At 41.3% G+C, this 26,225-nt stretch overlaps 3 long non-coding RNA genes across 5 annotated transcripts; all 3 read left to right on the top strand.

The window, feature by feature from the left end:
* Nucleotides 1-995: 995 nt before the first annotated feature.
* On the top strand, nt 996-2,795 carry LOC111834931 (uncharacterized). Of its 3 annotated transcripts, none has more exons than XR_002836108.2 (4): nt 996-1,014; nt 1,209-1,376; nt 1,977-2,069; nt 2,292-2,795. It is a non-coding gene; the product is annotated as an uncharacterized lncRNA (long non-coding RNA). The 3 variants fall into 3 exon arrangements; XR_002836110.2 differs by having other exon boundaries at nt 997-1,014; nt 1,234-1,376; XR_011982829.1 differs by lacking the exon at nt 996-1,014 and having other exon boundaries at nt 1,179-1,376.
* Nucleotides 2,796-13,807: 11,012 nt separating this feature from the next.
* LOC111834749 (uncharacterized) lies at nt 13,808-16,388 on the top strand. Its single transcript, XR_002836069.2, has 3 exons — nt 13,808-13,938; nt 15,290-15,382; nt 15,579-16,388. It is a non-coding gene; the product is annotated as an uncharacterized lncRNA (long non-coding RNA).
* Nucleotides 16,389-17,516: 1,128 nt separating this feature from the next.
* Nucleotides 17,517-25,709, top strand: LOC111834920 (uncharacterized). Its single transcript, XR_002836098.2, has 3 exons — nt 17,517-17,680; nt 24,653-24,751; nt 24,991-25,709. It is a non-coding gene; the product is annotated as an uncharacterized lncRNA (long non-coding RNA).
* Nucleotides 25,710-26,225: the final 516 nt, after the last annotated feature.

Below are 26,225 nucleotides of genomic sequence, written 5' to 3'. Positions count from 1 at the left end.
AAAAACACTGATCATTAAAATGCAGATATTTTTCTTATTTTTCAGAATCTTTCATGTTATCTTGAAAAACATGCTTAATGCATTGTAAAAACTGTCATTTTCATAAACATAATAAACATTTAGGCAATTATTGTACTATGTACATTTATTTAACAATTTAATTAACTAAAAATACATGAGAAGGCACTTATATATTTTAACTTTGCAGTTATATATAACAGTCTCTGACTAACAATACTGAATGTATAGAAAAATATTAAAAAATTAAAACTTACCCTCGGATTGTTCGATTCAGCCGTCGCGATCGATCGACAACGACGACGACCACCACCACCACCGAAATGGCGCGAGCTGCTCTGTGTAGTAACGACATTGCTGCGCTTTTACTGATATATAAAAACCAGTAAAACTAATGACATTTCATAAAAATATTTTCCAATCGTTTTAAAAAAATAGCTGATACATATGCATACAAATGTTTGCGTTGTGGTTGGCGTTGTTCATTGGTGAGGCATCGACCAATAAAATGACTTTATTCCCACCCCAGCCCCGCCCCCGACTCTGCACTCTCAAGTTTGCATTTACAAGTGCACGAGTGAGTTTTGCTACAGGAATATCGCAAAAAGAGTAGCAAAAGTCAAAGCGCTAGGATTTGAGGTTGTACTGCCAGATCTGAGAGGTTGTGAGTGTCGACTTGTGGTTGTACAGCGAAACTGAAGTAAAGCGCAAAGATAAATGTGTAGTACACAATTGTGCCTGTCATTTTGTTTATGTGAATGACACTTTACACATTTGTAACTATTAATCTGCAACTTCGAATTCAAAACACAGGTGTTCTGAGTATTGTCTGTGTGTGCAAATCGATAGATGCAGCTTTTCACATCAGAGCTGTGAGTATAAATTTCAACTTACAAATACAAATATTAATTTCACAAGTTCTCACATTCAAATTAGCAAGCTCTCGAGTTTTGCTACTGTTTTACCTTCATATTTATGTCCCTGATTTTTGCTACGGTAAGTGATTATGCTATTCTATTTCACATGCGTTAAATGACTTCATTCTTTAATTATTACTTTATTATTTAATTATTTCGACTTTATTCTCAAAAGTTACGTTATTCATCTTATCACTCTTGTATTTTATCTCATTTAACAGTGCCCCTAATACGCCGTTGTACTACGCTTACAACAGTCTGTCTTTCTATTAGCGTTAACAGGAGCTAATGATTGCAGCGAAAGCGCAGAGACACGGAAAGAGAATCAGGTAGGCTACGGAGTCGTGGAGCACTAGCCTACTTAAATACGACGGAGGGACCAGATGAAGCACACGGCGCTGGCAGCACAGGGAACTGTAACTGCGAATATGAATGAACCCAGTAAGTGTAACGCGAAACATTGTCTGTGTATGTCACACAATTTTATCATCTCTATATGTAAAGTTGTCTGGGTTTTAAAATCTGTAGCCTAATAGAAGCTGAAGTGAAACGAGGGAGTACAGTTAACTTTGTAAGTCTCAGTTTGCTGTCCGCTCGAATTACAAGTAGGATATTATCGGTATCACTCTCCACAATACACGTGGATCTAAAACGCTTAATGTGAAAAAGCTTAATGTGGTTTAATGTACCAAAATAGCGACCAATAATCACCAAATTTCTCACACATATCCTGTCATAAAGACTTTCACCTGACTAAAAATCAAAACCGAAATACTAGGAATATGGACTTTACTACCTTAAGCGTTTTCCTTATAATGGGCGTCAAAGGAGGGGAAACGCCCCGAGTTTAAGACAAAAGTTATTTTTACGGAGTAACGGGAACGCCTGTGATAACGTTGTACATTTGCTTCTATTTTATAACGGCGGTATTAGGCTAAAATTTTGGGCTTAGGATGTCATATTCAACATCATCATGTGATTGAATATCTCTAAGTATATTTTTCTTATGCTTTTAATGTCGACGTGTGCTTTCATTTGCAGACAGTCCGAAAGAGCTCATCTTGTCTTGCCTGGCAGCATTATGCAGGATCCTCTGTATATGCCGGCAGCCCCCCGACAGTGGAGAATGTGACGGTGATTATACTTTTAATGCACTTTGAAAATACCGTACGCTTTTATATTTGTGCAAATTGAATGAAATGTAACAAAAATAAAGTGTATTTATCCGAAGAAAATGAAGATCGGACCATATAATGTATTTAAAGGTAATTTCTAATGAATCCATAAACACTTGACACACATGTACACAGCAGTAATTTGATCTGTATGTGGTTGACACTGATTTATTCACACCAGAGTTACTGCATCCCCCGGTTCAGGAGACTGATTCTGCGCCAAACCGCAGTTCTGTGAAGCCCTGGTTTGACACTGGAAATGGATGCTGTTAATTTCTCATTAAGAAGCTGCTGCCTTCCTTTTCCAACAACCTTCAGAGAAGCTTTTTCTATTAACTATGATGTGAATTTGCCCTTTAAAAAGCGTTTTCTCACCATGAGGCCTCCCTTACTGTGTGTGGCCGTACCTGTGCTCACGTGCCTTGCATATCGTCTAGGGTGCACCGTCCTATGGTACCGAAGAAATGTTTAATGATTTTATCACCGTCCTTTTTGGCATCACCTGAACCGATCAGCTTCTAGTGCCATATCAGCACTATACCATGCTGTTTATTTCTGACGGTTACTATTTTATGCACGGATTTTTATGACTGTCACCATCTCTTTTGGCATCATCTACTCTACTCTTGGTATAGTTCTTTGTAAGCTTTAAAACGGTTTATATGAAATATTATGCAATGCACTCTCAAACTTTGTATTTTTGTAATTTGTTTTTATATAATATATAAATAAATGTTATTTTGAGCTCTTTTCCAGTTTTGTGCCCAGTGATGAATCCCACAAGCATGTCAGAGCAGAAGCACCGTCTGGTCTATTTTGGACGCCTATACAGAGAATCAGAGATCGACCATTTCTTTTAAATAAATTGCCATTTCAGCTATTACTTAAAAAAAAAAAAAAACTGAAGTAAACATGCTACTATATAAGTTCAAGTGGTCGGTTTATAATTTGAAATGTAATAACATGTAATAACATGCTTCTGGGTACTGAGCGGTCCTCTAACTTGTAGGGAAAAATTTGGGGGTTGGTGATGGGATTAGCACTCTAGCCACCATAAAAATCTTCACCCAGCTCCGAAACAGCAGACAGGACTCTTTTCTGCTCTCCGTAGGAGTACAGGAAGGCTGCATGCATCATGAATGGGGGAAAAGCCCTTCAGAGCCCCTTCCCCAGAAGAGGGGAACTGCAGGAGAATGAGGCTGGACCTTGCCAGACTCAACGATCATGCTGTTTCTAATGAGTTAGCATGCAGTTTGTGTGAGGAACTTGCAAATTTGGGTGTTAATGCCAGCCTAATGTGATGTGAGAGACCCAGAAGATTGCTGTTGTGTTGGGGTTCTCCTGAAGATAAAATGCAAATATTGGCAGTTTCTTTGCAGCCATTGTCAATTTTTGTAACGCGTTTGACTGAGTTGGTCATGCTGCCCTGTGTGACATCCTTAGACTTCACGGGATCCCCTGACGTTGCTGGATGTCATGGCCAGCTTGTACACTGGTACTGTGAGTGCTTTGCAGAGTGGAGACACAACCTCCATGTTCTTGCACCCAGTAAGTAATATTCACCGGGCTTGCTACATCCCCCTGGGGGGTATTCTATGAAAGTAGCTAAAGAAAGCCAGACTTTCCCGAAAGTCAGATTCAAACTAGCGCCATCTCTAAAAATAAGAATATTTATAATTTCACACAGTGAACAGGTATGACATGGCATCATGCAGCCTTTATAACACAAAATCACACTATCAAGCAACAGTGACACATAAAAAATAACCACACAATGAACAGGTGCAATTTTGTTAACCACCAACAGTGACTTTAGTGGGTGCATTTTACTTTTTTTCCCGATTTAGTGATATAACAAAAATGACATTTAACGTGGCCTAGGGTTAATTTTGAGGGCATATAACAAAGGAATAAGGTTTTAGCACAAGTTGGACATTGTGAGATGGCAATGGGGCTGATGTTACCTCCTCCAGTATGGAGCAGCCTGCACCTTTACTGTCTATGGTCCGCACTGACGATTCACTTCACTTGCGTGTGGCGAGTTGTTGTAGGTAACCCGGAGTGGTCTTTCAGTGGTATGTGTATTCTCATATAGATCAAATGGAATGGATTCTTTCGCGAAGCAATAGAAACAGCGCTGGGTGACCTAATATTTTATGTTAAATGTGGGGGGGTCCAAACGAATAATTATGAAATGTGAGGGGGACACGTCCCCCCTCAGATTTAATGGCGGCGACGCCTGTGGTTTTAAACATAACTAACCATCCCATATCAAAACTAATAAGTTACACGTGTCTCACAGAAGGTGTATTAAACTCTTCCTGGCGTACAGGCTGGTTGGACCCATCTCAGACAGACTAGGCATTTCACTCACCATATTCATTTCACTTTGAAATGTTCGCCCACACACAATACAGACGTTTCCTGGGCTTCAAAAGTGTCCTAGCGGGCAAATGGACAAATACTGTTACAGCTATCCCAGGCTGTGATAGTCGTGAACAAGGTTACCTTGCAGCTGAGAGCAAAAATATTAGCCTTCACAACTTATATAAAAGATATTTACAACGCTACGTAATAGGTTACAAATTATTTAAGTTTGAATAATGCAAGTACAGAGTTTTTTCCTTATAAATCGAGTGTATTTCACATGTGAAGGAGAACCATCCTGTAACAAAGACTAAACTGAGCATGTATAGAGTGAGTTATGTGATTTGTACCTCGTTTCTGATTTGAGAAATAGACTGTTACAACTAATCCGTGTTGCAATCCTCCCCGGTCCCCATGGACATTATTTCCAGTGAGACACTGAACCCTTATTGTGACTCATTGAGGAAAAAAACAAGACTGAAACCAATACGTCCACGGCGGTGACTGGAGGAGAAGGAGTACAGTAGGGCAACGTTGCATGAAGGCATCCAATAGCAAAAGCTCAAAGAAGAAAAGTGTCATTACTGGCCAGGAGAGGTGCAGAAGACGACCGACTGCGCTGACAGCACATGCAGTGACCTGTTGCTGAATATGAACAAACCCAGTAAGTTCGTACGTGTTCATATGGTGCCACTTTGGCATTATTTTTCACATCGTTTATCTGTCTTTCGACCTCTTAGTGCGGTTATTGTCGTGGGTGTTTGATAGAATTTTGTCTTCCGCCGTACGTCTTAGCACATGCACCGTACCTCAAGTCCTTGACAAAGAATGCTGTGAACTTTATTGATCCTGACTTATAGCTGTCAATATGAAATGAGTCCTTAAACTGCAGCGCTCCTTCGTATCTCTCTGCAGCCCGTCTGGATTTTTAAATCTGTAATAACAGCTAAAAAGAAACGAGGGGGTAAACTTAACTTCGTAACACTCAGTTTGCTGTCCACTCAAATAAGTACGATGGTATCGATATCAGTCTCCGTTTTACACTTTTTTACAGAGTAACAGAAACGAGGGAACACGTGAGATACCGTTGTACATTTGTTTCTATATAAAAGGGCGATATTCGGCTTTTGGATGTAGGATGTCTTAATGAACGTTACATGTGGTTGAATATCTCTAAATATGTTTTTCTTATGGATTTAATGTCGACGTGTGCTTTCATTTACAGACAATCCGATAAAGCGTCCCTCGTCTTTCCTAGCAGCATTATGGAGGATTCTCTGTACATGCGGGCAGCCGCCTGGCAGTGGAGAATGTGACGGTAATTATACTATTAATGCACTTTGAAAACACCTTACGTTTTTATATGTGTGCAAATAGAATGAAAATTAACAAATAGTGTATTTATTCGAAGAAAATGAAGATCGGACCAGATAACGTAGCTAAAAATAATTTCTAACGAATAAACTATATCTGTTACCAGAGTTACTGCATCCCCCGGTTCAGGAGACTGATCCTGCGCCAAACCGCAGTTCTGTGAAGCCCTGGTTTGACACTGGAAATGGATGCTGTTAATTTCTTAAGAAGCTGCTGCCTTCCTTTTTCTCAACTTCTAGACGCAAGTTTTTGCTATGGACCACAATGCGAAATAGTTTAAATAAATGGTTATCCAAGAAATGTTTAATGGTTATGTCGTCAACCTGTCATCCTGTTTGGCTTCACCGGAAATGATCAAATTCTAGTGCCGTATCAGCAATATACCATGCTGTTTATTTCTGACGGTTACTATTTTATGCACGGATTTTTATGACTATGCATCGTCTGAAGACTCTGAACTGGTCATGATTCAGTTCTTCGTAAGCTTTAAAGCGATTTATATGAAATATTTCATGTAATGCACTCTCTCAAACTTTGCTTTTCATGTTATATCTAATAAATATTTTGAGCTGTCGTCCAGTTTTGTCCCCGCTGAGGAATCCCACGTCAGTTACCGGTCTATATCTTATCTTATTACGAACCAGCGTGTCGCAGCAGGAGCGCCGTCTGCCTTATTTCGGACGCCTGCACGTCGACCATTTCTATTAAAGAATAAATTGCCGTTTCATTACTTTTAACAAAACGGAAGTAAACATACTAGTATAAAGTTCAAGTAGTGGTTTATAATTTAGAAATAATAAAGTGCAATAATGTTAACAGCTGTTAAGCACGTTTTCCCATTTCTGTCAGAGAACTTCTCACTTGAAGAGAAAGTCACACACACGGTAATGTACCCAATAAATACAAACCCGGGTTCGGCATACCCCCGCTTCAAGAGACTCATCCTACACCGGATTATTATCGTTCACGAAAAACATTTTCACAAACAGAAAAAGATAGGCCTACGTAAAATTACTCAAACACTAAAACTAAACGAAAACCGTAAAAATTGACCGGCATAAAATAAAATAACGAACGTGAACACATTCAGTTTTTTTTTTCACCACTAACTGACATAAAATAAGAACAAAACGTCAAATATCCTACTTTCCGTCACCGTTTTAATTCAGCCAAAGCGGTGATTTTTTTAGCCTAAATAATACTAAATATTATTTTATCTGGAACATGTTTTTACCCTTTTAAAGACAATAGTACATGATGTAGACCTATAGGCTACTGCGTATTCCTGTAGGAATATCTAAGGATCAGACACAAAATAGCGCTACAACATTCAATCCACCCCTTTCAAGCTTGAAATGGAAGCATAATTTATATTTAAATAACTAAATAGAAATTAATATCTTTAACATAAACATCTAAAAAGACCACACTGAAATGTAACTTCAACTAAACTGTATTCCAAATTAAAATTGAAAATAAATTAAAAACGAAATAAAAATAATCCAAACTGGAATGATACCGCTTCGGGGCTTATACCTTGTCGTCCATTTCATCATTAACTGAATTTCCCGGAGGAACCTTCCCGAGGGATTAATAAAGTGCTATTTAATCTAATCTAATTTCAGATACTTATACAGAGATCAGTAATTTATACTAAATAATAAATGGGAATTAAGTAAACTGAAATAAAATACTGTAATTTCAAGTGGTGTTTCTACAATTTATGAACTCTACCCTGGCTGTTATCAGTGCACCTGTTGATCCTCTGAGCCAAGAGGAATGGGAGGTGCACGGTTCTGGAGCCACTGGAGCAGGTCACTGTGGAGATCAGTGCAGACAGGTACAGTGTACAAATGCTATTACATTATTATTATTATTAATATTATTATTATTCAATTATATTTGTTTTTAGTTGCATTATTTGCATGAAAAGTAGATTAGACGTGAATGGAAATAATTCTTTTTATTTTATTTTTTTATTTAGCAATATAAAGTTATTCTTTACTCGTTTTCAGCTATGTTACAGCCTCCAAAATGCTGATGCTGTGCAAGGATCTGCAGAGAGTGACAGCTGAGCACCGGACCAGTATAACCACAGGGAAAGTGGCAGAGTTAGTGGAAGCTCTCTGTGCATCCATGGACAGAAAGTTTCACAGAATAGAATACAACAGTATTCTTTCAGAAACCACCATGCTTGACTCAAGATTCAAAAGGTTGGCCTTTAATGAAAGCAGAGCAGCTGATGAAGCTCTTCAGAGAATAAGTGCAGCAGCAGCAAGATACGGCCAGTCAGCCAGGGGGAGAAACGGGAACAGAGGATGAACAAGAGGAGCCACAGGTGTCTGCTGTTTGGAGGTTCTTTGAAGAACGAGCAACTGGAGACACTACAAGAAGGAACCCCTCAGCAGATGCAATACTGGAAGTGAGATTGTATCTTGAGGAGCCTCTTTTCCAGAGAAGCGGTATTAAAGTGTTAGAAGCTATGACTGTATGAGGAAAGTACCGGTAAGGTGGCACCTCTCTGGTGGCGTCGGTAAGAACACCAGGGAAGGCAGATGGCATTTCTGAACTTTATTGCATTCAATTAGGCAGTACAGTATTGCACTGGAGTTAACACAAGCTGGCCATTGGCTGTTACAGGTGCAATGACTTAGCTGTAGACAGGGTGTGCATGTGGTCTAAGGAAGGAAGTAATATTATATAAATAACTAAAACAATAAGAACACGGAGACATGTATTTGTGTTATTTAGCTGAACAACCACTTTGATGATCAGAGATCGCATAATCATCAGGCGCGGAGGCAGGGGGTGGCCGGGGGGGGCCGTGGCCACCCCCAAAATGATCACATAATCATCCTGGCCACCCCACAGAAAATTTCCTGGCTCCGCCACTGATAATCATATAACAGTACTACCATCTACTGGTTAAACTCGGTACGTACCGAATACGTAACCGTAATACTACTACCCGCGTTTAATGTATTATCCCGCTGATCCAAGCGCATGCGGCCTTTCCAACAAGCGGATTGGATACTGGATCTTTTTCTCAAATTGAGATGGTTTTGTTTTTGTACTCTAAAAATTATTATTCTGTATCATGTTATAAACCATATAAATAAACATTTGATATAATGTATGTTTTGTACGTTAGTAATTCATTTCAATTATAATTTGACGTCATTTTCGGTAATAAATTAAAGCACCAAAGAAATCTGAAGAGCCACTCGAGAGCCATAAGAGCCGGGTCTCTTAAAGGAGCCGGAATCCCCATCACTAAATATGCTGATCCCGTCAGGACAGTTGTGCCGAAATATTCCCTTCTACCAAATTCTCCCTCTTCCGCGTGCTCGCGCATTCTGAGTACCGCGGTGTTTAAACCGCATTTCATTCATAAGGAGGTTTAAAAAGAACAGTTTACACTAAACCTAAGGTTTCTAAAGGCAACTACCTAAGTAAAAGTTCCCCGGCCCTACATGAGAGCGCGATACAACAATCAACAGTGCATCAGTAAGAGGAAGACGCTTCCGAGTGGCAAACCACCTTGCTCCTCCCACTCGACACTTAATTCCCGGCTGATACCGGGTGATGTGTACAGTACCTGACGCTATCAACTTTCAACTTGGACAGAGCGTCGGACGATAAACGCAGGCATGAGCGGATCCTATAGTAAGGATTCACACGAAAGTAAACACTGGGTAAAAGATCTACGACTCGAATTACTCCCGATGCGAACATGTATCGCCCCCCCCCTACATAAATTCGCTCTACCGACTTGGGAGACAATACGGATATGGTACGGGAGGACAACACGAACTTATCATACAACTACGTTTATTAGAACACCATTATGCAACCCACACGACCACTCGCACACAGCGTTAGTGCCATTTATTATGTAAACCCAAACACTAATCAATTACGAATAAACCACTTCATTACAAACACACAACGCTACTGATAACACAGCAAAATCAAATTACACAAACGCACACATAGGATTAGTTGTTAAGCAGCAATACCATGCAATGGTGTCCCAAACATTCTCTCCAAAGGCACAGCTCACAATTACAAAGGTTAAGAAAAAAAATCTTCCACATTGGACGAGGATAAGACCTGGGAAAACACTCGCCCCCAACAAAATCCATCATAAAACACACCACTGGATATCCCCTTACACCAGGGGTAGCCAATCTTATCCTCAAAGGGCCGGTGTGTATGCAGGTTTTTGGGAAAACCTGTAGGTCAGCTGTTCAAACCCAGGTGTGAGGACTCTTCAGCCAATCAGTCCTCTAATTAGTAATCTAATTAGGCAGTTACAGCGAAAACCCGCATACACGCCGGCCCTTTGCGGATAAGATTGGCTACCCCTGCCTTACACTATAGCAGTAAGGTCGGGCATGTTAATATAGTAGGCTACAATTTGTATGGAAGTAAATTAATGACAAAAGTCGTTGATGCCAAAAAAGTGCGTGAATGTCATAGGTCTGTGCGCGTATGTGTTTGTATACTGTGTATAAGCTACTGGACACTTAAATTTTCTTCTGGACAAATAAAGAATATCTATCCATCCATCCATCCATCCATCCATCCACTATCTATCTATCTATCTATCTATCTATCTATCTATCTATCTATCTATCTATCATCTATCTATCTATCTATCTATCTATCTATCTATCTATCTATCTATCTATCTATCAATCTATCTATCTATCTATCATCTATCTATCTATCTATCTATCTATCTATCTATCTATCTATCTATCTATCTATCTATCTATCTATCTATCATCATCTTTAACAAAACCAGGCCCTGTGCAACTGCGCAAATATATTTGCAGTGCCAGCAAGAGAGTTTCGAATTTCCTTTCCCGTAACTGTCATCACGGTAATATTGTCACCCTACACACGTGGTTGGTTTATACTTTGTGGGAATAGGCCACATTAAGAGTAATGAGTATTCTTCTAAAAAGTGAATTAAAATGTTTCAAGTTGAAAACGAAGTTTGCCTAAGCTGGCAGCCAACTGTTCTTGGTATCACCAAGCAAGTCAGGGAAACTTCACACACTATAGATTCAATGTTTAAACTTTGTCGCTAGCTAGGGGGGGTTCCACGAAGCAGGATTTCTGTTAGCTGCAGGGTTGAGGCTATTCCGGAATGCATTCATCAATTCCTGTCAAAATCAGGAAATGGAAGTGGAATCCCTGAAATTCTAATTCAGTTCCAATTCTGTTCCCCATAGTTTTTCTTCCAATACCAACTCCAGTTCAATTTCTTGATTTGGATTGGAGTTGATGAATGCATTCTGGAATGGCCACAACCCTCATTAGCTGGATTAACTTAAGATAGAAGTCATGATTGTCTAATAAGAGTTTATGTAAGGAGCATTCCTGTTACACAAATGACTTCTAGCTTGTGGGGGACCTGCAATGCCAGAGCCTGTCTGCAGCCCACCATCCGCCAGCCTCCTGGTCTCCTCAGCCTTGCTAGAGCTTGTGAGTGGGCAGCTCCCCACATCATTGGATATGATGCACCGGCGGCTGCTATCAGATCTCTGGAACTTGTTCCAAAGTTGAGGTGCAGGCTGTATATGGTGGTCATCAGGACAGTCAACTTCGGGGGGGGGGGGGGGCAGTGTAGCGCTGGTGAAATGGCTCCATATAGCAAAGCCTACTTGCATATTCCAGCCTGCTCCTGAACCTTGTAGGCCTCAGGAGTCAGTGCGACCCGCTTCAGGAATAGTGGCAGGTGGGGAGTTGGACTGGGTTGGTACACCTGTCAAACGGTAATGCAGGCGTCCTAAGGCGAGCTCAGGGAGGACGGAGAACTGCCATGGAGCAGAAGGGCAAAAGCTTGCTTAATCTTGATTTCCATATTTTCATATATACAGACCATGAAAGTGTGACCTTCCGCAGCTTTTTGAGTTTTAACCAGGAGGTGTCAGAAAAGTTACCACAGGGGTAACTGGCTTGTGGCAGCCAAGTGTTCATAGCAATTATACTTTTAGATTTCATTATGAAGCACAATTCACCAAGCGTCGGATTCTTCGCCCACTAATACTTCCTTCCAGCCTGCCTGTGTGGTCCAGACTGTGCAGGTGAGAAGAGGGTAAGCTTGGCGGTTTGTGTATCCTGCAGACTGGGCATGAGACCGGCCCGCCTGCCTGCGCTGGAAAAGAGCAGGGCCTAATTCCACAGCCTGCATGGCCTGTGTGTGTACCGGAGAGAGCAGGGCCTGCACCCAGCCTGCGTGACTCCTAGGGACATGAGAGGGCAGGACAGGGCAGGGTTGGCACATTCCTAAGCAAGAAGTGGAAAAGAATACAGTGATGTGTGACAATCTAAAAAAAAAGCATGCAGTCAATTAATCCCTGTAATCCTGCATGATGGCATAAACTGGCTTCAAAGATAAACTGGCCTACGCAACATACCATATTGAAAACTGATCATCTTTCACACGTCGTGCATAGTAAGGTATCGAATATGCTGTGCATCTGAATAAGTCCTTGCCGATTCCAATGATTAGGACTGAAACGACTTCAATGGGGAAATCGGTAGAACACTTGAGATACATGCAGGCCCGAGGAGAGGGGGGTGCAGCCGGTACATTACTCTGGGGCCTATGAAGCTCAAGGGGGCCCATGAAGCACAACGCGTCCCATCATTTTTATTATACAATGATCCCCAAGCTATACTGTGGTTCAGCTATCGCGGATTTTTCTGTGGAACATATGTAATTTTCAGTACGCGTACTAGACAAGAGTTTGTTAGAACAATACATATTATAATTTATAATAACTATAACATAACTAAATATACATATATATATTACATGTTATTATTATTATTATCATTATGTTACTCATATCCTTAGCCCGACATCCATATATCATATGTGTTTACAATGTGTGTTTTAATAAGTTTACATGTGCTGTGATTATCCTCGTGTTGGTGTAAAACTATGATATCATGCCTGTCAAAGTGTGTCAGCGTAGCCATTTCAGAACCTCTGCTGAAATCACCAGTATTTGCAGCGACCATCCAGTGCAGCCATGTATTTTTTGACTTGGCCACTAGCACACCTCATACAGCTAGGCAATCTGTCACTGACTTTTTAAACCAATTTATTTAATTATTTAATTGAGCTGTTGGTGAAATTTAACAAAATCATGGAACGGTTGAGGTGCCCCTGAGGAGAAGTTTGGGAACTGAAGCGGTGTTCATCTAGCCATCCAACTAGATATCAGTAACTTTTTAGAAAACAGAAGAAATTATTACTAGTTTTTGTTGTGTTACTCTTAATTTGCACATGTTCTAATGTGAAATTGTGTTTTTTGGTCTAAGCCAAAGTACACTTGCTACCCAGATAAACAGCTTTAAACATTTCTTTGGACTGCCTAAGACTTTTGCACAGTACTGTATATTATATATATATAAAAAAAAATGTTTATTTATATGGTCTTTCTATACCATGGATTCGCTGATGGGTCTGGAACGCGATAGGCAGGAATCACTGTAATTTGAACATTTATCCATTTATATTTTATTGTCTTTTTTAAAAATTTGCAAGTCTGTTTAGTTTCAAAATTAAAAATGCACGTGGGTCACAGGGTATTTGGCAGCGGTCAATGCATAAAAACTTGTGAAAGTGACTATCAACGAGTGTTCTCACCTGTTCATTCTATGTGCGTAGAATTTTGTATAAGGGCCCACACACCTTCTTCGTACAGGGGCCCGGATTTTCTCTCGGCGGCCCTGGATAGACGCACTGAAGCCACGCCTACGAAGTATTTCCGACCAAAAATTGAGAGAGAGTCAGTGGAAAGCGAGCAGGCAAGTAAGCGAGCAGGCAAGTAAGCAAGCAATCCTCGGCTTCGCACTTTAAATATTATATTACAAGACCGGGGCAGGCAGCGCGGTTTCTTGTTATTAGTAGTCAAGACTTGTTATCTATTCGCAGGGGCGTAAGGAGGAAAAGGACCAACCTCTGCTCGAAAGTCCGTGTAGTTCTGTGTCTCACCGCGGTCGGAGGCTGCCGGCTTCCCCCACGAAGAGCTGGGTGCTTACTGCTATCATGAGTGTGTTCAGTAAGTTCGAGCACGATAATACGGAATTCTTTGAAGGAGGTGTTTCATATAGTCTGTTCGTCTTACGACTTCTTAGCCTGGTCAGAGTTGCCGATGTTTGATAATTTGGTTCCTTAATCGCTGCCAAACTTTCAAGAGCGTATTCATTTGACCGGGGTACACAAACACGATCAGGTAAAATGTTGCTGTCTTTTTTTGTCTCACTGCGGTACTGCATGATATAACAGGTAAGTTTCTGAAAGTTTGATCTCGTTGACAGTTGACTTGAAATGAAAACCTCGAAATTTTGACTACACCGTTACTTCAGTGTCACTCATTTATATAGGCCTACTTAAGGACCGCCTTAAATTCTAATTTAGTTCCAATTCTGTTCTGTGTTACACTTAATGGTCGAAACAGAGCTTTGGCTCTACTGGTCTGTATTAGTAGCCGCTAAGGACCCAGCGGTTGAAGTGACTTGATGGACAGGATCTGAACCAGCGATTTTCCGAGCACAGGCTGAGCTGAAGCATCGCCTGCCGTCACACAGCGTGTCCGTAAAGCAGCCGAAACGAGGGGAAAACTTACCGATGTAACTCTGCGGTCTGATTAAATAACAGCATTATAATGTCGGTATTAATCTCCGTTGTATACGTGGAGATTTTAAGACAGCTGTCTTTATTGCGGAGCATAGGCGGCTGTAGACCCTATTTAGGGGCGGGATTCCCTGCAGGAGGGCGTGGTTGTAGCGTCGGGATCTGCGTCACAGCTTCCAGGTAGAGGTCTGCACGGGACTGATTTCAGCCCGCTCCCGCAAGCTTTTGCGCCGCGTCCCGCCCCGTTGCAGACCTCTACTTCCAGGCGCGCGAGGAGCCTACAAACCCCAGCCACAAATAGATTTAACTCCTGCTGTCAGGGGAAACTGTATCGCAGCATCGGAGCACGAACACACAGGTTCCGCACCAAGTTCTACCCTCAACTAATAGCTGATCAGGCAATTAGCATGGACAATTTGCACATTTCTGTTTTCTAATTTAAAAAAATATATTTTTAATTTACTATATAGGCCTACTATTGTATTTATTTTCTTTTATTTATTATAGCCTACTGAGCTCTCTGAAAAAGTCATTTTATTGCCTGCATTCATCTGTGCATGACTGCTGTGCATTTGATTCGATTTGGTTTGATTTGAAACGCGTGTGATAAAATACATTTGTATTAAAATACATTTTCATAAACAGCACAGTGGCACTATTCCACTCATTCTTCTGAATGTAGGAAGTCCAACTCCACAGCGGTACATGCTATTGTAGGCCTGTATCTTAAATGTGTTTCTTGTGCATTTCATTTCTACTCTTGCTTTCATTGACAGACAGTCCGAAAGAGCTCATCTTGTCTTGCCTGGCAGCATTACGCAGGATCCTCTGTATATGCCGGCAGCCCCCCGACAGTGGAGAATGTGACGGTGATTATACTTTTAATGCACTTTGAAAACACCTTACGCTATTATATACATACAGAGTGACTGGTGTGTTCTAACAGAAATGTATTTATTCCAAGAATGACAGTTAAGGATAACAGTTGACAGACTGTTCACAGCAGTGGTTTGATCTGTATGTGGTTGACACTGATTGCTTAATCACACCTCTGTTCTTCACCAGAGTTACTGCATCGCCCGGTTCAGGAGACTGATCCTGCGCCAAACTGCAGTTCTGTGAAGCCCTGGTTTGACCCTGGAAATGGATGCTGTTAATTTCTTGTTAAGAAGCTGCTGCCTTCATGGGGGCTGGTGTGTGTGGCTCAGTGGGTTAGACCTCTGTGTCTGTGATTGAAAGGTCGCTGGTCTGAATCCTGTGCCCAGCAGAACAGTCTCATCATTGCAGGACCCTTCAGCAAAGGCCCTTAGCAGCCTGAAAAATGACCCCTGACCCTGTGCTCTCACTGTATATACAGTACTGTGCAAAAGTCTTAGGCAGTCCAAAGAAATGTTTAAAGCTGTTTATCTGGGTAGCAAGTGTACTTTGGCTTAGAACAAAAACACAATTTAACATTAGATCATATGCAAATTAAGAGTAACACAATTTAAAAACTAGTAATAATTTCTTCTGTTTTCTAAAAAGTTACTGATATCTAGTTGGATGGCTGTATGATCACCGCTTCAGTTCCCAAACCTCTCCTCAGGGGCACCTCAGCCGTTAGGATAATCTAAACATCATTTTCTTTGCCTGCCTAAGTCTTTTGCACAGTACTGTATCTTTGTATTCATGTCATTCTCCACAACCTTCTGATAAGATTTTGTTATGTACCATAATGCATCTTTTCCTTTGTAACGTTTTTCTTTATGAGGAGTATGTGTGGATTAGGTTTATATTACATTGTGGGAAACAAATCCCCCCTCCACCCCCCCACAATGTAATAAAAAAACATTTTTATGTCCCCACAAAGATCTGGGAATGCGATCAAATAAATAAAAATGCCCAAACTCTTGTATTTTGTTTGGTTACTTATGGCTAAGGTTAGGGCTGGGTAGGGGTTAAGGTCGTCATGTTGTGTGAGTTTTCCCCACAGAAATGAAAGGAGAGTCCCCACAAAGATATGATTACAAACCTGTGTGTGTGCGTGTGTGTATTCCAATCCACGTGCATTGCTCATGTGAAAATACAGCGCCCACTTATTAAATAGCAGCATAAAATGAATACAAAGTGCTACATATGAAACGCATATGGGTGTTAGCCGCTGAGAACCTGAATTTATTCAGCACGATCCTAAAATGCGGTATCTGGCTGGCGGGGCTGACTAAGTCTACGTGCAGCTTTGTGGCGTAGTCATCAAACGCTCCACCTTCTGTTAACATGAGAAACATGAGCTTGAGCACTATACGGTGATCACGTAAAGGCATAAACTAAGAGGTATAACTCAGAAAAATAACAATACAGACAACATTTAAACGGCACAAACTATTGCGATCGGTTTGGTCGAAATCAGACGCAAATGGGAGGGGGGACAACATTTCAAACATTAATATCTCAGAAACTAAAGCAGCACAAAGGACAGTTTTACCGGCACAAACCAGCACAAACGCAGTACATATACGATTGCGATCGGTTTGGTGGAAATCAGACACAAATGGGGGGCCAACTTCACGCTGATGACGTCACCATGTTAACACACATTTATATCTCAGAAACTAAAACAGCACAAACAAAAATTTTAACGGCACAATCCGGCACAAACGCGGCACATACGATTGAGACCAGTTTGGTTGAAATCTGAAACATATAGGGGGCCAACTTCACGCAGGTCTTCATAGGCTGGTCCTATGGTCCTAAATATGTCACCGTAGTATAATCGAGGACTTAGAAGTAGATATTTATTTTTTGGCAAGGGGAGACTTGGTTGCATACAGTAAATATAAATTAAATATAAATTAAGCAAAGTGTACATATAATGGACATAAGGGGAGGGGCGATAAGCATAATTGTTAATTATTTTACTTCCAATAGTCTTATACTGCAGTTTTATATGAGCTTTAATTTTTTTTGTATGAAGTACTGTTCTTTTTGCATTTAGATGTGAAGCGTCGTATGGCACTGTATTTTATAGCATTATGCTGCCACCTAGTGATGATTTATTTTATTGTAAAATGTTGCAGGCCGACAGGAAGTTCGTTTAGTTCAGGTTAGTAAGCATGGCTGTGAACGCAGCTTCTGTTTCTCTGCAACGTTTTTTTCTCGTCACACTTTACTTTGGATATCATTCATCTGTAAGTGAATGTGTTTAATTTAATTTGGGATAAATATGTCTACTTAACAGTATTCTGTATGGCAGGAGTATTTCAGTTATACGTCAATTTTGTTTTGGATTGTGTAAGCTAACACGTGGTAACTTCTGTTGCTGTACGTGCTGAAATTGAGAGTTTTATAATATTACACAGTGATCGCCTTTTCAGACTTCATTGTTGCGCAGAACTTAGTTGCATGTGATTTTAATTAGTTATATTCTATTTACTGTTAATAATTGTACATATGTATTTTTACTTTTGCATGTGTATGGTTTTACGAAAAAGAAATCAAGGAAGTCTAGTAGAGAGTCATGAAAACTCAAGCCTTGTCATTTATTGGAAGATGTTGAGTGTTAACTAGCTGTCTAGTCCTGCAAGGGGACACGTCCACGAGGGCAGCATATTGTGTGACGCACTTTGCCTGTATTTCAGCTAAGAGTTATATATACAATTTGTAACTTTCCAACTAAATCAACTAAGACTTTTTTGGGGGGTGAGAGGGGGTCACATGCCTAAGAACAGTGAGGTAATAAGAAGAACCATAGAATAGACGCCTCATGCTTTCTGTGGTTGTGGGTCTCTGATATCCTCTGTAGCAGACTGCTTTGTTTTACCTTATTTATTTGTGAAGGATGTGTGCTGCAGTGTGTAAATGAAGGTGGAGGAAATGTACCTTAATTTCTGGGTTGCTGGCTCAAAAAAACAGTTTTGTGAATTTTCTCTATGCCATGTGCTTTTACATTAATGAATGTGTGTATAAACATTTGATAATTATAGATGCAGGACCTACTCATCTGGAGGAAACTTTTTACTATTTCTAAAACTTTTTAACTTTTTTATTTATACATTTTTTAAAATGAAATACACTGGCCATCATGTAGTGAGGGATAAAAAGGCATCCCATTAAGCTCCGTTTCATTCAAAAAATGAGTTTGGTATATAGAAGAATAGTGTGCAGCACTGATGCTTTATACCTGCAGAGTTGTGGGTTTGAATCCCGTCTCTACTCGGTGTGTGTGGGGTTTACATGTTTTGTCTAAGTTGTGTGAGCTTCCTCCAGCTACACTGACGTCCAGGGGCGGACTGGTGCCCCTATTGTGTGTGTGTGTGGCCTGACTTGGGGCTGGCATCCTATCCGGTGTGTACCTTCACTGTCTACCGTCTGCTGCCTGGGACAGGCTCCAGACCAGAATAAGCAGTCGGATGTGCGAAAAGTTTCTCTAACTGAAGTTATTACAGTGATCGCGTACAAAAGACCTGGAAACTTACAATAATCTTCTTTCAGCTGCTCACCTTAGGGGGCGCCACAGTGCATCCTCTGTCCCCATCTCACCTTCTGCAGCTCCCGTCACTCCAGCTACCCACATGTTCTCCCTCACCACGCCGATATACTTCCTCTTTTGCGTCCCTGTTCCCCTCTTGCCTGGCATTTTTCTCCCTCACCACACCGATATACTTCCTCTTTTGCGTCCCTGTTCCCCTCTTGCCTGGCATTTTTCTCCCTCACCACACCGATATACTTCCTTTTTTGCGTCTCTGTTCCCTTCTTGCCTGGCATTTTTCTCCGTCACCACGCCGATATACTTCCTCTTTTGCGTCCCTGTTCCCCTCTTGCCTGGCATTTTTCTCCCTCACCACACCGATATACTTCCTTTTTTGCGTCTCTGTTCCCTTCTTGCCTGGCATTTTTCTCCGTCACCACGCCGATATACTTCCTCTTTTGCCTGGCATTTTTCTCCGTCACCACGCCGATATACTTCCTCTTTTGCCTGGCATTTTTCTCCGTCACCACGCCGATATACTTCCTCTTTTGCATCCCTGTTCCCCTCTTCCCCGGCATTTTTCTCCCTCACCACACGCATACGGAGGGACTGAGCAGAAACATCAGTTCTAACAAATGGACGCATTTATACGATTATGAATTCCAGGTCCTTCACCCTCCCTAGACAGACGACAGGGTCACAAATTCAAAGAGTGGATTACGTAATTATAAGTTACATGTTTGATTCCTGAACTGTTGAGAATTTTCTACAGAAAAAAAACTCTTACGTCAATCTTTATTTATTTATTTTTGTTGATATGTTATGTGCCAACATGCGTAAATTCCAGTTGCTGTCAGTGGACGTTACTGGTTTGTTTAGATATGCTTACACATTATCTGTTTTTTATCCTATGGTTTTTCCCCCATCAGCGTTTCACCTACCACTTGACAGTATCCGCATAAGATCTCTGTTTGCTTGTATGTTTGCAAAAACAGACATTTATATATTAATCTACACTCACCTAAAGGATTATTAGGAACACCTGTTCAATTTCTCATTAATGCAATTATCTAATCAACCAATCACATGGCAGTTGTTTCAATGCATTTAGGGGTGTGGTCCTGGTCAAGACAATCTCCTGAACTCCAAACTGAATGTCAGAATGGGAAAGAAAGGTGATTTAAGCAATTTTGAGCGTGGCATGGTTGTTGGTGCCAGACGGGCCGGTCTGAGTATTTCACAATCTGCTCAGTTACTGGGATTTTCACGCACAACCATTTCTAGGGTTTACAAAGAATGGTGTGCAAAGGGAAAAACATCCAGTATGCGGCAGTCCTGTGGGCGAAAATGCCTTGTTGATGCTAGAGGTCAGAGGAGAATGGGCCGACTGATTCAAGCTGATAGCAGAGCAACTTTGACTGAAATAACCACTCGTTACAACCAAGGTATGCAGCAAAGCATTTGTGAAGCCACAACACGCACAACCTTGAGGCGGATGGGCTACAACAGCAGAAGACCCCACCGGGTACCACTCATCTCCACTACAAATAGGAAAAAGAGGCTACAATTTGCATGAGCTCACCAAAATTGGACAGTTGAAGACTGGAAAAATGTTGCCTGGTCTGATGAGTCTCGATTTCTGTTGAGACATTCAAATGGTAGAGTCAGAATTTGGCGTAAACAGAATGAGAACATGGATCCATCATGCCTTGTTACCACTGTGCAGGCTGGTGGTGGTGGTGTAATGGTGTGGGGGATGTTTTCTTGGCACACTTTAGGCCCCTTAGTGCCAATTGGGCATCGTTTAAATGCCACGGCCTACCTGAGCATTGTTTCTGACCATGTCCATCCCTTTATGACCACCATGTACCCATCCTCTGATGGCTACTTCCAGCAGGATAATGCACCATGTCACAAAGCTGGAATAATTTCAAATTGGTTTCTTGAACATGACAATGAGTTCACTGTACTACAATGGCCCCCACAGTCACCAGATCTCAACCCAATAGAGCATCTTTGGGATGTGGTGGAACGGGAGCTTCGTGCCCTGGATGTGCATCCCACAAATCTCCATCAACTGCAAGATGCTATCCTATCAATATGGGCCAACATTTCTAAAGAATGCTTTCAGCACCTTGTTGAATCAATGCCACGTAGAATTAAGGCAGTTCTGAAGGTGAAAGGGGGTCAAACACCGTATTACTATGGTGTTCCTAATAATCCTTTAGGTGAGTGTATATTCAAATGTAGGCTAATGTCATTTGCCTTCAACCGGACTAATACTAAAGAAGTTGTTTGAAAAATAGTATGTTTCATTTTATTGAGATACTGTTCCTTTATGAAGCAGAATCACTGCATACGGTCTGATGTGATTTGGTTTCACCTGAAAGGATGAGTAGATTATGAGCCCATTAAGGAGTTACTGGTCGTAAACAACCTACAAGATGTTCAAAACTGACATACTGTATATTAGGTTATGAGTTTGCCAAATTATTCACATAATAATTATCACTAAAGCAGGCCTGCTGTTCATGACAAAACAAGCATTATACTGAGCAAAATCGACGTACGATTTTCAGGCAAAATACGCGTCTAATATCAGCGCATTCTCGGCCGAGCCATGTGTCTGACAGCAGGTCCTATCGCACGCACACACGTAAGCCCCGTTTCCGGGGGTAACAGTGTTTTTTTACGCATTCCTCTATGACCTGTTCGTGTAACATTACCAATCACCAGTATTATTAGATTTTAGTACAAGCACGTTGCATGCCTTTTGGTTTACTGACACTGATGAGATTTACTCCTTACTTATCAAAATATGGTACCAAATGACAAGGCATTTTTGATACTTGATTGTATCTAAGCTATTCAGTTGGTGCCATAAAAGCATCAAAAAGTTTGCTACCCAGGCCTAGTGTTCTCCCTGTTATATACTAATTTCTAATCCTGTCTATCACCACAAGGTCGTAGCCTGGGTTTGAAAAATAGGCCCAATCCCAATGTCCACATTCAGACCCACAGACTTTGTGACATGTTCCCGCTAAGTCCTTGAGGGCTTAGGGCTGTCCCACTATCAAACTGTCAAGTGCACAAGGGCTCTCTCGCAGACTTTTTGAGCTCTTTATATACAATTTTGCCAGGGGAGTCTGAAACATAAACTGTGAGCAATCCATTTCTTTTAGTTAGTGCTTAATGACGCTGTTTTGACAAAAAGGAGTAAAGTGATTATTTCACAATTACCTCTCATCCACGCTGTAAGACAAGAGCTTAAAACGCGTTCAAATTAGGCAGTCAGTTCCTTTAATGTCTTGCCTGTGCAAATCTTAAAGTAAAAAGTCCCGAACACACAGTAGTAAGGAGCCTGTTTTGGCATTGTCATGGTAACGTGATACATTGCAATGTGCTGTCCCATTCCTGTTTAGATTAATTCAAACCCTTTCAGCCTCTTGCACTGAATCAACTGATCAATGTCAACTAAATCTGTGAGAGGGACATTGGTTCTGTGCCATAGTGGCGTCTGGGGGGGGGGGGGGATAGGTTGGTATAGGTTTAGACCATATAATACATATTACACAAACATTCTGCGGTTATAGGTGCAGTCACACCTTCCCTGCTGTGACTTTAAACTGTTGAACTGGAACACTCTGTGTGGTGTGTGTGTGTGTACTCCAGGGGACACTGTAAGGTGGGGGGTGAGTACGATTATTCCCAGGGCCCCCGAGTGATAGGGGCCTTAAAAATTTGGAAAATAACTGGATTGGTCTGGACTGGGGGGCCTAATAAGATATGCTTTTATGGGGCCTAAAATCTCTAGCAGCACCCTTGGGGTACTCCCCACGCCAGACACTGTACCAGGTGACTGTTTTGAATGTTTCTTACAGATAATGGCCTAGCGAGCATTACTTTGTCTTACCAAATGGTTTGCTGCCTGCCAGTTTGCACACAAGCTTGCTACAGGGCTGCTGTCAACGTGCGTAAATTCCAGTTGCTGCCAGTGGAGGCGCTGACGCTGCGGGCTGCGCTTGCGTATGCCGTCTTTCACGACTCGGCGGACATTAAATAAAATGTCTAAACTTAATGAAGCACGCCCTCGTCTGGGATGAGACGTTCTCAGCCGCTGATTTTTTTTTTTTTCCAGTTGTACTCAACTTTTGTAACTCTAAAAAAATGAGGTCCGGACCCCAGTGACCTCATAGCCTGCTGCGCACATGCCCACACCTCACTCCCAACACTGTATACCCGAAACTCAAATTGAAAATATTTTTTTGGAATCCCCAAAAACAGTTGCCTGAGTCTAATGCAAAGTTATGTCATCAATCTGCTTATTCTTTTTTCAAAATTCCATATACACACCTGTAAATTTACTAGACAAAAACCAAACTTCACAGCTTTTAAGACCTACTTCGTGTATAACCTGTATATCATATATAAATACGTTGGTACCTTGTAAACATTCAAAAGCCATAAAATCCTTGTCAGTCCTGACTGAGTTTGACCTGGTTGAAAGCTTCTTGTAAACTTTTTTTTTTCTTGTTGATACTTGTCGTTTGTAGCATTTCCTTGTACTTACTTATATTGTACCTGTATTGTTACTCATGTATATATTTAAATAAAAAATACAAAAAAGAAAGTCACTCCCAACAAAAATCGCAGCTTCTTCAGCTCTGCCACCGGCAGCTCGGCTTCCTGTCTGTCTCAGTGCCACCATCATCAAACCATACATCACAGCTGGTTTGACTTTCCCTTGCAGACACCCTTCTGTCACACATCATGGCGAGTGTTTCCCCTGTTAGTGGATTAGCAGTGAAATAAAAGAACACACAACAATCTAGTGTTCGTAGGACCTCTTTCTGGCAAATTCTTTTTCTTTCAACTTCCCGCCCCTACTGCGATTCACCAATCACCAGTCACTCGTTAGGAGGAGCCAATGGACGAGGGGCATGCGAGGCTGAATGTCGAATCACAGGAATGTGGGCGGGGTCTATAGCACCATTCGGCTCTCGGGTTCCCGACTGGATGTTTTCTTCACGAGACCAGCCATCAACTTGGTCGGAAACTCGGACGATAATCGCAAGCATGAGCGGATCTTATAACAGTAAGTCCGGGCGTGTTAATATACTATCATTTGCGATCCGCGGTCTGTTTCAGTGTCGCCAACTTTTGTCAGCTGGCTGGAGTGAGATATTCAGCTCAAGAAAATCTTGTAATAGTTTCATTACGTTGTAAGTAGTCTGTAGGGTTTGCAGACTACCCCATCGCCTTTTATGTAGCTGAATTGAGGTTTATAATGGAATAATATGGATTTGCCGTAAGATTTCTTGCATAAGCGTGACAGCCTGAAAACGCGATTGTCACGCCAGATGCGTGCGAGTTGGAAACCCTGGTTTGTCTATCAACTGCTTAGCCTGCTCAGAATCGTGGGTATTTGAAATAATCTGATGGCTTAATCGCCGCTAAACTTTCGTGAGCGAATCTTCTTGGGTTGGATCCACGAACAAAAGCAGGTGAACCGTTTAATCACGGTGTCTGTCCGTGATCTTTTGATGTCATGTCGTACGCCATAGCGGAGTAGCGCCGCCTGGATTATAATTGCGAATACCGGATGTCCCACTCGACGACGTTATATGTGATTGCATATAGTTAAATAAGTGTTTGTCGTGCATTTGATTTCGACGTGTTCTTTCATTGACAGACAATCCGAAAGAGCTCATCTTGTCTTTCCTGGCAGCATTATGCAGGATCCTCTGTATATGCCGGCAGCCCCCCGACAGTGGAGAATGTGACAATGACGGTAAAATTATACTTTTAAAGCACTTTTAAAACATCTTGCTCTTATATGCGTGCCAGGCGAACGGAATGCAGTAACAGAAACAAGATGTATTTATCCGAAGAGAATGAAGAATGGAGCAGATAATATTGCTGAAAATTATTTTTTATTAAGGATAATACGTAAAGAGTTGACAGCACACAGCAGTAGTTTGATCTGTATGTGGTTGACACTGATTTATTCACACCGCTGTTCCTCACCAGAGTTACTGCATCTCCCGGTTCAGGAGACTGATCCTGCGCCAAACAGCAGTTCTGTGAAGCCCTGGTTTGACCCTGGAAATGGATGCTGTTAATTTCTCATTCAGAAGCTGCTGCCTTCATGGGGGCTGGTGTGTGTGGCTCAGTGGGTTAGAGCTCTGTGTCTGTGATTGGAAGGTCGCTGCTCTGAATCCTGGGCTCAGCAGGACAGTCACATCACTGTAGGACCCTTCAGCAAAGGCTCTGCTCTTGTATATATGTATTTATCTCATTCTGCTCAACCTTTGAATAAGCTTTTGCTGCACATCCTAATGTATTTTTTATCTTTTTAATGATTTCCCTATGATTTCTTGTCCAAGCCACACTGTCCCTTGTGCCTTAAACTGTCTGGGTCACACTACTGGCTGTCAGTGACCCTGTACTGGGGGGCAGGGGGGGGTGTATGTATTTATTCATACTAAATGATGATGTAATTTATTGATTGTGAAGGGACACTTGCCTTCATACAGTATCAAAGTGTAAATGTAAATTAAGTAAAGTGTACTTATATGGGCATGGGGGGGGGGGGGTGCGCATCATGATTTTACTCCCAGTTATGCCAAATTGTACTTTTGTGTAAGTTTTTACTTTGTTTATATATGAAGTACTGGGAGATGCACTTTGTCAACTGGTATTTAACGAAGATTTATAAGGTTTATATTAAATTTGTAATTTTCCAGCTACATCTTGTCTACCATCTACAATTTTTTTTTTTTGGGGGGGGGGGGGGCAGCATATTTGCTAGGTGACAACTGGAAACAAAATAGGCATGTCATACTTTCTGCTTTTCGAGGTGAGCTGGCTTGTTCACATCACAAAGAGGGACATGTGCTGCAATATGTAAATAGAGGTGGAGGATTTTTGCGTTGCTGGTTTGAAAAATTAAAGGGGTGTAGATTTTCTCTGCATTGTATATTAATGAATGCAGGTATAAGCATTTCGCAACTATAGATGCAAGATCTACTCATCTGGAGGAAACGTTTTTTTTTTTTTTTTTTAATTTAAATACAGCTGATTAAATAGTTGTGCCGTTACACTCATTTTTATTCAAAAGAAAGGTATGTTTCTCAAAATGAGTTTGGTACAGTGGACCGGTGTGCAGTACTGTTGCTTTATACCTGCGGAGTTGTGGGTTTGAATCCCATCTGCACTCGCTGTGCATGGGGTTTACACGTTTTCTCCAAGATGTGTGAGCTTCT

The sequence above is a fragment of the Paramormyrops kingsleyae genome, chromosome 15 (assembly GCF_048594095.1).
Source record: "Paramormyrops kingsleyae isolate MSU_618 chromosome 15, PKINGS_0.4, whole genome shotgun sequence".
Taxonomy (NCBI): domain Eukaryota; kingdom Metazoa; phylum Chordata; class Actinopteri; order Osteoglossiformes; family Mormyridae; genus Paramormyrops; species Paramormyrops kingsleyae.
This window is presented reverse-complemented; position numbering and strand designations above follow the sequence as displayed.